Here is a 12,316-nt window from a genome sequence, read left to right on the forward strand (position 1 = left end):
CCACATTGCTGTCGCAACCTGCTTTCCTACCTGAAAGTTCAGTTGAGCAAAACTTCTCTTGTGCCCTCACCTATTCATCCTGCAGCAGAGTGTGTAGAGCATGAATATTTGGCCTCTGCTCCCACAGCCGAAGAGCCAGGACAGAAAGCTGGTGCTCAGCCTCTTCTGCAGACAGTGAGCTTTGGAACTGTGTCAACTGCATTGCTCTTGCTCCTCACTTTCCCACCCAAAAGTCCATTTGAATCTAACCTCTGTGTCCCCCACTCTCAGCTGTCCTGCAGCAGACTGAGTAGAGCAAGAATGTTTGTCCTCAGGTCCCATAGCCAAAGAGGCACAACAGAAAGGTGGTGATGAGCCTTTTCTGCAGAAAGTGAGCATTGCAAGGGTGCCACTTGCATTGCTGTCGCTCCCCGTTTTCCCACCTAAAAGTGCAATTGTGGAAAAAATATCTCTGGTGCCCTCTCTTACTTGTCCTGCAGCAGAGTGAGTAGAGCACGAATACTTGGCCTTTGCTCCCACAGCTGAAGAGCCAGGACATAAAGCTGGTGACGGGCCTCGTCTGCAGGCAGTGAGCTTTGCAACAGTGCCACCTGCATTGCTGTATCTCGCTGCTTTCCCACCTAAATGTCCATTTGAATCCAGACTCTGTGGTGTCCTCTCAGGGCTGTCCAGCAGCAGAGTGAGTAGAGCATGAATGTTTGGTCTCAGCTCCCACAGCCAAAGAGCTAGGACAGAAAGCTGGTGGGGGGCTCTTCTGCAGTGAGCTTTGCAATGGTATCACCCAAATTCCTCTTGCTCCTTGCTTTCCCACCTAAAATTCCATTTGAATTCAACCACTGTGGTGCCCAGTGTTGGCTGTCCAGCCGCAGAATGATTAGAGCACGAATGTTTGGTCTCAGTTTCCACAGCCAAAGAGACAGGACAGAAAGCTGGTGCTGGTCCTTTTCTGCAGACAGGGATCTTTGAAATGGTGTCACCCACATTGCTCTTTCTCTTCCCTTTCCCAGCTTAAAGCCCATTTGAATCCAACCTCTGCAGCGCTGGCAGTGGGCTCTCCCTCAGAAGAGCAAGCAGAGCATAGATGTTTGGCCTCTGCTCCCACAGCCAAAGAGCCAGGAGAGAAAGCTGGTGCTGGGCATCTTCTGTAGGCAATGATCTTTGCAACAATGTCACCCGCATTGCCCTTGCTCCTCACTTTCCCACCTAAAAGTCCATTGAATCCAACATCTGCAGTGCCGGCACGCAGCTCTCACTCAGCAGAGTGAGGAGAGCAGGGATGTTTGGCCTCTGCTCCCACAGCTGAAGAGCCAGGGAAGAAAGGCGTTGTTGGGCCTCTTCTGTAGACAGTGAGCTTTGCAATGGTACCACCCATATTGCTGTTGCTCACCGCTTTCTTACCTAAATGTCCATTTGAATCCAAACTCTGCTGCGTCTGCTCTAGACTGTCGAGGAGTAGAGTGAGTAGAGCACCAATGTTTGGCCTCAGCTTCCACAGCTGAAGAGCCAGGACAGAAAGCTGGTGATGGGCCTCTTCTGCAGACAGTGAGGTTTGCAACGGTGTCTCCCATATTGATGTCACTCCTCGCTTTCCCACCTATAAGTCCATTTGAATCTTCCTTCCTTCCTTCCTCCCTCCCTCCCTTCCTCCCTTCCTCCTTTTCTCTTTCCTCTCTTTTCTTTTTTCTTTTCTCTTTTCTTTTCTTTTCTTTTTTCTTTTCTTTTCCTTTCTTTTTTCTTTTCTCCTTTCTTTTCTTTTCTTTTTTCTTTTCTCCTTTCTTTTCTTTTCTTTTCTTCTTTTCTTTTCTTTTCTTTTTTTCTTTTCTCTTTTCTTTTCTTTTCTTTTTTCTTTTCTTTTCTTTCTCTTTTCTTTTTCTTTTCCCTTTCTTTCTCTTTTTTCTTTTCCTTTCCTTTCCTTTCCTTTTTTCTTTTTTTTTCTTTTCTTTCAAAAGGAAGTTTTGAGGGAGCAATGCTGATGCAGTGCCGTGCTCCCCTTGGCATGCCTTTGGTGGGCTTGATATCTCTGTACCTGAGCCTGATGTCATGGTGCAGACTGGGTGTCCTAGACGTGAATGGTGCCAAAGGAGCAATGTTGGCAAAGTGTCGTGCTTCCCTTAGCATGCTTTTGGCAGCCACAGTATATCTGGAGTTGTTGGTTTTGTGGCTCTGTTAACCCTAACCCTAACCATAACCTAAATGTTTTGTGGCATCTTGGAGCCAAAGCTGATGTCTTGCACCAGGATGGGTGTCGCAGATTTGAAAGTTGTTGAAGGAGCAAGGTTGGTACAATGCCATGCTCATTTAGGCATGCCTTTGGGAGCTCCAGGATCCCTAGACCTGCAGGCTTTGTGGCTGTCTTCATCCTAACCCTAATAATTACCTCAATTTTTAAGGCATCCTGCATCTGAGGCTGATTGCCTGCAGGAGAATGGGTGTCCCAACTGTGGAAGGTGTTGAAGGAGCAATGTTGGTCCAGTGCTGTAAGCAGCGAGGAGAAGCAAGACACGCCAACCCAATATGGGTGATAAGCAAACTTCTACTTTATTTGTGGAGCACTTCGCTTAAATCCGCGTGGTGTTTAGCCACGCCTACTAGTCAGAACAGCATTGGTTAGTTCTACACAGCTTCCTTCACATTCTCCTCCCACATCCGGTACCCGGTTACCTGTGAGGCCTACACCTTGCTTCGCTTGCACAAGGCCTCTAAGGATCCATGGCCTTGCTCTTGGAGCCATTCTGCAACACAGTGCCATGCTCTCCTTAGCATACTGTTGCAGAATGACTCTAAGAGCAGAACCATAGAGTTCTGGAGGACCGTGCAAGCAAGGCAGGGGGTGGCCCCCACAGGTAGCCGGAGACCGGACCTGGGAGGAGAATGTGGAGGAAGCTGTGGGGGCTAACCAATACTGTTATGCCAAGAAGGAGTGGCTGAATACCACTCCTATATATGTGTGAATTGCGTCACAAATAAAGTAGAAGTTGCTTATCACCCATATTGGGTTGGCCTGTCTGCTTCTCCTCGCCGCTTACAAATGGCGCCCGAACAGGGACCCGGGATACAGGGCCCCGACTAGCGGGGACCCGGGATACAGGGCCCCGGCCGACGGGGACCCGGATTACAGGGCCCCGGTCGACGGGGACCCGGATTACAGGGCCCCGACTATCAGGGACCCGGGATACAGGGCCCCGACTAGCGGGGACCCGGATACAGGGCCCCGGCCGACGGGGACCCGGGATACAGGGCCCCGGTTTAACGGGGACCCGGATACAGGGCCCCGGTTTAACGGGGACCCGGGATACAGGGCCCCGGTCGACAGGGACCCGGATACAGGGCCCCGACTAGCGGGGACCCGGGATACAGGGCCCCGGTCGATGGGGACCCGGAACGGTGAGTGAGCGGCGCCGGCGGCAGCGGCCGGGAAGCGCGGGCAACGCTGCTGCGGTGGCGTGATGGACCCGGGTGCTTCGACTAACCGAAAGAAATCCGCCGCTGGGGCGAACCAGACACTGCTGCGTCGGGAGGCCGATCCGGAGACCGAGGTTACAGGACGACCCAGAAGAAGACGATCCGGAAAAGGCTGGCCATGAAAATGGACCGAGAGGTAGCCCTGGACTTATTACAGTGCTTCTTATAAAAGCGGGGAACTGAGCCCTGAACTTTTTACAGTGCTTTTTATAAAAGCGGGGAATTGAGCCTGAGACTCTAAAGCAGCTAGCAGGTCTACTGGCTGTAGGGAAGGCTAAGAGATTTTTTTTTGCAGATCCTAATACAATATTTGAGGAGAGTGAGTGGCGAAAGTTTGGTGATGAACTATTTGACTCAGTGCTTAATGATTATAAAAAGGCAAAGAAACTCGGTAAACCACGGAGGGAAGTAATGAACTGTATAAAAAGATACAAGGCAGAAAAGAAAACTGCTGCGGTAGCAACGGAGAAACTAGGAACAGACGTCCCCAGTCGGTTGAAACCGGGGGAAGATTACAACTCGTTCCCCCAACTCGCGGGAGCACAGGGTTTCCCACCCCCCCCCCCCCCTTCCTTTTCTCCCCGTCCATCAGAAGGTGCCGCAGAGGAGGTGTAACCCCCTGCTCCCCCATCACCCCAGTTCCAAAAGTAGGGACTTTGAAAAGGACAGAGAAAGTACATTAGAAGGTATACGCATGATAAATGTCGAGAAATCCGAAAGAAAGAGGGCGGTGCCTCGGCGCCGGATCGATTGCGGCGCCACTTTGAAGCACGCAGTAGAAAATAGGGATCATGCGCGAGCGGGAGATTTAAAGGAACCGCGAGCCTTTCCAACCCCAATTTTTAACTCAGTCACGGAGGAGCCAGGTCTGCAGATGGCTACATACCGAACGAGATACATCTGATAAGAAAGACAGCTGCAAGCAACGGAGACCCCGAGTTCGGCGCAGGATCAGCCCCCAAATCCCCTGAATCCGAGCCAGATTTATATCCTCTGCTTCCAGACCCTGACTCTGTCTGCTCAGACTTACTGACCCTGGAGACGCTCAGTTGTAACAATGGGTAACCAAATATGTGATCATTACTGGGGAGTTTTCTGCAATGGGCATCTTTGCATATCCTGTGTTTACTACACAGCAGGGGGCTAAAGAGTGGGAAGCTCTCGATCTCAAAATAGTTAAGGAGGCCTGACAAACAGTGACCACTTATGCGTTAAAATCCTCTTATACTCAAGCTGTATATGTTACGATTTTTCTTGCAATTGACAGGGGGAGCCCATACAGTTTCTCTGTGATACTCATGTATTAGAAGTTGGTAAATAAGTATGTCCAGGTTTCTGTCAACCCTTGGAGACCTCTGTGGATACTGCTGGCCACTTCTTCCAGCACAGGCTGGCCACCTGTGTTGGAATGAGTGTGCATTTTGGTCAGTATAAAAGCCCAAGCCTCATGCAATGTGGGGGAGGCAGAGTCTCTGCGGGGACGCCCGCTAAGGTTGAGCCTGCCACCTAACACTGCACTGATGCTTCTCGGAGCTGGTTTGCTGTTAGTCTCCACAGGGTCCTTGTGCCACGTTCTGTACATGGAACTGTAGTAGGAATAATGATAGCTTTTGCAGGGACTAAAAAAAAAAAAAAAAAAAAAAAAAGGGGGGGGGAGAGACTTTAACCTGTCTACTTCTGAAGAACTGATAACCTGGGGGAGGGGGTATATTTGTGCCCTCCTGCCTACAGGTCCATGGCGACTGTCTGCAAAGTTTGTGAAGCCTTGCCATGAGCTGGACAGACGGACGAATGGATAAACCTGATGCCTCAGCTACAGGAGCTGACCGTGAGTACCCAAGCAGAATGAGATAGAGGAAGAGAAAGAACAAATAACTGCAAAACATCACTTGGGGACAGCTGAAAAGTAACATCCTGAATATGTGTGCTTGTAAAGTAGCTATTATTAGAGGCTGTGATTTTGTGTATAAAACCACCTCTATTTACTAGCTAGTTGCTAATAAGAAACTACACCTTGTATTGTTATAGATTTGTCACTTGTAAAAGAGATGTTAGAGTGTGGAAATTTGCAGTAGCTGCTAGAAAATGCTAAGGCAAAAGCTAGAAAAATTTTAATACAATGGTAGTGTTATAAAGCAGGTGATGGAACAAATTAAGAGGGGGGGAGAATTCCACTGGTAAGAAATTTCTTTGGCTAGTCCTTCACTGCCATCAGCATCTTCAATGTGCTGCTGCACCCTGTAATAGTTACTCTGCTAATGTAAATGTGTGTGTGCCTTGCTGTAGTAGTGACTTGTTACTGGATAAAACAAAAGGGGGGAGATGTGGAGACAGTGTTCTCACAGGAGAATGCATAATTGGTACATAAACTTTGAATAGTCCTGAAAGATACAGCAAGGCCATGAGAGGCCCAAAGAAGCTTAAGCAAGCAAGATAAGAGGCTGGAATTCACCAAGTTAATGAGAACTGTGGACTGTTGGCAAGCTTTCAAGGTTGAGTTCTCACACCTGTGTTTAACCAATTATATGTTAGTCACTAAGGGTCTTCAAAACATGTATCCAATCATAATATGCCAAATCACTGTAAGTGCTTCAGCCAGGGCCTTGGCTCAACTAAGCAGACTGGGTTGCTGAGTTGCTAAGCAGACAATTCTACATCGAAGGCAATTTCTGATTTGTTTTAATGTTGACTCTGTAAGACATGCAACACTGCAGAACCTTTTGTTGTTGGAACAGGGACATGGATGTGAAGAGTTTGATGGAATGTGTTGTATGAGTCTCTCTGATTATGCTAATTCGATGCACGAACAGCTGAGAACCCTGGCTCAGCTTACCCAGCAATAGTAAATGAGCAATATCCTAAGAATAATTAGATGGTTGTCTTCATGGGGCATTACAGGTTGAGTCAAACACTGTTTAAAAGTATTGCACTTATGTATCATTGTTAGGTTAATCATCGTAGCTATTAGACTTGTTTACAGTTGTGTGATAAAACAGGTGAACAGAATAACCCATAATGCCTTGCTTGCACAAAGAAAAAGGGGGGAATTGTTGCAGAATGACTCTAAGAGCAGGACCATAGAGTTCTGGAGGACTGTGCAAGCAAGGCAGGGGGTGGCCCCCACAGGTGGCCGGAGACCGGACCTGAGAGGAGAATGTGGAGGAAGCTGTGGGGGCTAACCAATACTGTTATGCCAAGAAGGAGTGGCTGAATACCACTCCTATATATGTGTGAACTGCGTCACAAATAAAGTAGAAGTTGCTTATCACCCATATTGGGTTGGCCTGTCTGCTTCTCCTCGCCGCTTACTGCATACCTTTGGGAGTTCCATTTTCTCTAGAGATGTAGGCTTTGTGGCTCTCTGAATCCTGACCCTAACCCTAATCCTAATTTTTATGGTATCTTGAAGCTAAAGGTGACGTCCTGCAGCAGAATGGGTGTCCCAGATATGAAAGGTGTTGAGGGAGCAATGTTGGTGCAGTGCCGTGCTCCCCTTGGCATGCCTTTAATAGCCACAGTATCTCTGCAGCTGTAGGCTTTGTGGCTCTCTGAATCGTAACCGTAACCCTAATTTTTGTGGCATCTTGTAGCTGAGGCTGATGTCCTGCAGCTGAATGGGTGTCCCAAATGTGAAAGATGTTGAAGGAGCAGTGTTGGTGAAATCCCGTGCTCCCCTTGGCACATCTTTGGTATCCCCAATTTTCTGGAGCTATAGGCTTTGTGGCTCTCTGAACCCTAACCCTATTTTTTAAAGCATCTTGGAGCTGAGCCTGACATCGTGAGCAGGATTGATGTCTCAGGTGTGAAAAGTGTTGAAGGAGCAAGGTTGGTGTAGTGCCATGCACCCCTTGACATGCCTTTGGCAGCCCCAGTATCTCTGGAGCTCTAGGCTTTGTAGCTCTCTGAATCTCTTTGTAACTCTCTGAAAATAACCCTAATTTTTATGCTACACTGGAGCCGAGGCTGATATATTACAGAAGAATGGGTGTCCCAGATGTGAAAGGTGTTGGAGCAATGGTGGTGAGTGCTGTGCTCTGCATGGCATGAAAGCATGGACTGCATGTTTTTAGGCAACACAGTCTGCTTGCAGATTTTATCAACCTTTCTGCTTTTCCTCTGTATTAACAGAAACTCAGTGCCCTGAGGTGAGTAAGAACAAACCTCTGTGGTGCAAACCTGGCTCTGGAGGAAGCAAACTGAGTCCATTAATGAAAGGTATGTTACAGTTACAGTGTCAAGACAGTCATTCTATATTGCTGTTTCTTCCTCCTATGCAGTAGCTGTTTTTTAAGTGCAGCTCTTTGGCCTTGACATAAACAAGAGCAACTGCGATTAAGATCCCACAGAATGGAGTCGGAGATGTCACACACTGTCCTATGTACTATGTCTTACGTCCTATGTTGAATCCTTGCTCTCAACTGAGCAAGCCGTCATAGAACCATGGTTCTCAACTCTTTGTCACCACACACCACCTGGCTTCTTCAAAGCCTGGAGTGGACTCTGGTAAAGCATCCACCACAACTGGAAGTTAAGTGCATGAAAAACTCCTTTTTCAAATTCTTTGTGGAAACTGGCATCAGAAAATTCAGGAGGACTCTGTTCCTGCCTCTACTACAGAACTCCTATGTACCAACCTAATCACTTCAATTAGAATGTTTCTGGTTTTCTAATGTCAAATAGTTGCATATATGGCTCTTAAGCAGCTGAAACACTGAGTACTTCCAAACTGCAGCTCAGGTTTGCTCTATGGCTATATACATACATACACAAAGTTATAAACACATATACCTGGTAATGGTGGTGTTAGTGATATCCAAGCTGGCTCATTTAAAATTAATTCTGTTAAATTACAGTTCTGTACTGAATTTATATACATATTTATATACATATAATGCATGTATAAGTGTCTATACAGGTGTACATACATGCATGTGTGTGAGCTGTAGGTTTTTTCAGAATTAACTTAAACTAGTTTGGATACCAGTACCATTCTTGCAGCAAGCACCACCTTCCCTATGAGTTATAGAACAGTTTCTTGATGGCAGACACTGCAACTTTCCAGGTAGCTGGTGAGAAATATTTGTGCCTTAATGTCTTTTCAGCCTTCAGAACTGCTGCTTACTCTGTAAGTGCTGAAGCCTTCCTCAATCAACTGGGCCTTGTGCCCTATTGATCAGGAATATGACTTTAATCAGAAAGCTCATTAAATGCATTAATGTTCAGGACTCCTATGTTACAGTAAGATGCCTGTAAAACGACCAAATCAAAGATGAAGCAAAGTTTGACACGGGCAACCACACTTCTCAAAGAAGCAGTTTTAGTTAATTGAATTGTATCTTTCCTGCTTCTTCTTGAGCTAAGGGATACAGCGGTTTGCTGTAAAATTAGTCTGCAAATAAATGCCTTTAGTTAGAGGTTATTTTGAGAAAAGGAGAGCTTACCTTCTGCAAAAGGGAAAATTAATCATCTTCTCCCCTTTGAGATAATTGCATTTTCAGGCCTCTGTGAGTTACAGAAAGTGATGACTATTTGGAGATGCAGGTTATAAAATACATGGAAAAGTATAAAAAAGTGGAGACTATTTGGTCTTTGTGAGATGCAGATTATAAAATACATGGAAAAATCACCAAGAATCATACAGGAATTCTTTTTTTTTTTTTTTGTAAATTCTTTTGTAATCCATTCTTACAAACCTTCATACAATACTTAGAAAATATTGAATATAAAGCTGAAAAGTCAGTAAGAGGCTATCGCAAAAGTTGTCTGAAAGCTCCCCCTGCACATGTGGCTTACTTCTCTGAAGGTTAACCTGAAATTCATTGCTTACATTTACAGTAATAAGTTTTGGAATAATTCCCACATTGTTATAAGTTACTTTAAATCACTGCCAGATATTTCTACCTCCTATTTTAACATGGTTTGTCTGGAAATATACCAAATATTAATAACAAAGTAATAGGTTATGATGATTCCAAACTGTTAAGCACCCATTCATTCACATTCTAATTTGTAATTTATAACGTGGTCCTTTTCATTGGAGGCACACAAACCAATGACTTAATTCCCACCACCACCTGTCCACTGCAAATTAGCAGTAAGGAAAAAAAACCCCAAACCAAAAAATGCATTGTGCAATGCGGTCATTCATTCTGTAAGTAGAGTTTTCAATACACAGCACCAGATGTTCTGTGGTATATCTGATATAAGTCTCAGGAATGTCAAGCTTTATAACACTGTGGCTCCAGTCTTCTCTAGAAAGAGAAAGAATAGTTTACACTAGGGCTTATAGATAAAAACAAAAACAAACAAAAAAACCCCAAACCCAGTATGTTTTTATAATGTAAAAAGCTGTTACCATGAAGAATAACCTCCTAAGCACATTAAAAAAAAAAAAAATTAACAGATAGTCACACTAATCCCACAAATGTAACTGACCACAGGTACACTAAATAGGGTGAGCTTGGTGAGCTGCAAGGAAGACTATTGTAGCACTCCTGAAAACCTCATAACTAAAGATGAAAGGAAGGGAGGAACAGTCTGTTAGCATCCTAATCCTTCACCTGCATGTAAATTGACTTTTTAATGATACATTTCCTAGTACTGAGGTTAGAATGGCTTTAAAGGCCTACACAGAAAAGCTCTTCATTCCTTGGAAAGAGTACAACCTAACTTATAAAATGACAAATATACATAAAAATGCAGAATACTTATTTTAATAATAAAATACTGTTCTTAAAACAGATCCTTAACCATCTGATCTGATCATGACCCATCTTGAGAAGAATATTCTTCTCAAGATCTACACCTATTTCATTAGCCTAAGCTCCCCAGCCTCAGCAATTTGGGCTGCTAGCAATCATTTCCAGAATGCCCACAAAAGCAGACATGTCATTGTGCAAAAGATATGCTTGAGCACTGGACTAGGTTTCAGAAATATGCATCTTATTGCTCAAGTTTCTTCATCTTACAGACAAATGATATTCACCAGCTTTTAAAAAACATTTTAAGATATATGTGGTTAATTATTAAGCAGTGTGGATTCTCCCCTGTAACACATGGCTGCTAATACACTGACTTACCATCTTTCATGGTAGCATCTTTATTTAAACATGATTCACTATTCTTACTGAGACATAGCAAAACACTCATTTTGTCAAACAGCAATTGTAAAGAAGCTTTTATCCAGCACAAGTGTAAAGTGTAACTAGAATAGTAGAGAAGTGATGAGATGATTGTCATCAGTTTTGAGTTCGAGGGACTATCTGGTATTTTAAGTTCAAATAACTGCAGTAGCAAAAATAGTTTCCAATTCAACTCTGCCCTCTGTGGCTTTAATGAAACACTGTTAATAAATTTTGGATCAACTTTGTCTTTCTGCAATGAAGTAGAGGAACTAAATTAACAGAAGCTGATACAACTTACTGAGGCCTGTAGTAATTTCTTTTTTATTTTTAATAGTAGTTAAGTAATCTTAGATTTATTTTAAAGGCCCATCTACGCTTTCTGGCAGATTCTTGTTCTTTGGGTTTTCAAAAGCCTACCAACATACCATTCACATCAGAGTTGCTGGAACAAATATACAGTATGGGAAGGAACAGTCTGCACATGGTTTTAAAGACATTTACTAGAAAAGCAACAGAAAAGTATTTTGCTATGACACAATGTTACATATAGTGCTAAATATACTAGTCAAGTACTAATGTCCTAAAAGACAGTAGTCTCGTACTGTAATTAGGGGCAGCCTTTCCCCCTAAAATGTGACAGAACAACTTTCATTACCATGCTTATTTTAGAGATTTTTCCATCACAAATCCCACATGCAATTAACTCATCTCTTTAACTCAGGAAGTCTCATTTTCCTTTATATATTTAAAGTAGGAAGGTTACTGGGGGAGGAAAAAAGCTATTTTAATTACCCTTACTCACATGGATTCATCTAGCATAATTTCAACCCCAAGGTGATACTTGTGTCTGGAATACAAAATCTGTACCATTATGAACTGAAGGATGTGATCAATTTGAAAAGCCTCTGGCTCATTTATCTTGTCATCTTCATGCTTCATTACACTTAACAGCACCTAATATCTTGTGACTGCTACCTAAATCTAAAATAAAGGAGTAAAATGTGGCTTCTTCAGATGTGTACTTTATACATAATACTCACTATCCTCATAGTACAGAATTTCTTCCTAGTGTCTAATCTAAACCTCCTCTTTTTCAGTTTAAAGCCATTCCCCCTGGTCCTATCCCTACACATCCTTGTAAAAAATCCCTCTCCAGGTTTCATGTAGGCCACTTTAGGCACCAGGAGCTGCTCAAAGGCCTCCCCAGAGCCGCCTCTTCTCCAGGCTGAACAAGCCCAGCTCTCTCAGCCTGTCTCTATAGCAGAGGTGCTCCAGCTCTCTGTCATCTTCTTGGCCTCCTCTGGGCTCACTCAAGCAAGTCCATGTCCCTCTTGTGGGCCCCAAAGCTGGATGCAGGACTGCAGGTGGGGTCTCACAAGAGCAGAGGGGGAAAATGACCTCCCTGACCTGCTGGACACACTCCTTTTGGTGCAGCCCAGGGTACATTTGACTTTCTGGTCTGGGTCAATTCAACTTCTCCTCACCCAACACCCCCAAGTCTCCCCAGGCCTGCTCTCAATCGATTCTCCACCCAGCCTATAGTTGTGCCTGGGATTGCCCCAACCCAGGTGCAGAGGATTATTTTTAATAATCCTAACTGAAAAGCAGCAGCATTGCCACACTGAAACAATAACAGATGATACATTCTTGAAAGGTCATTGGTGGTCTGTGCGTTAGTGGAAAGAATCTAAGAGGAACTTACAGAGAGGTGAATTGGCTGTCAATATATA

The sequence above is a fragment of the Pezoporus flaviventris genome, unplaced genomic scaffold (assembly GCF_033815535.1).
Source record: "Pezoporus flaviventris isolate CSIRO_AGI_PZ_B2104156 unplaced genomic scaffold, CSIRO_AGI_Pfla_v1 ptg000055l, whole genome shotgun sequence".
Classification (NCBI taxonomy): Eukaryota; Metazoa; Chordata; class Aves; order Psittaciformes; family Psittacidae; genus Pezoporus; species Pezoporus flaviventris.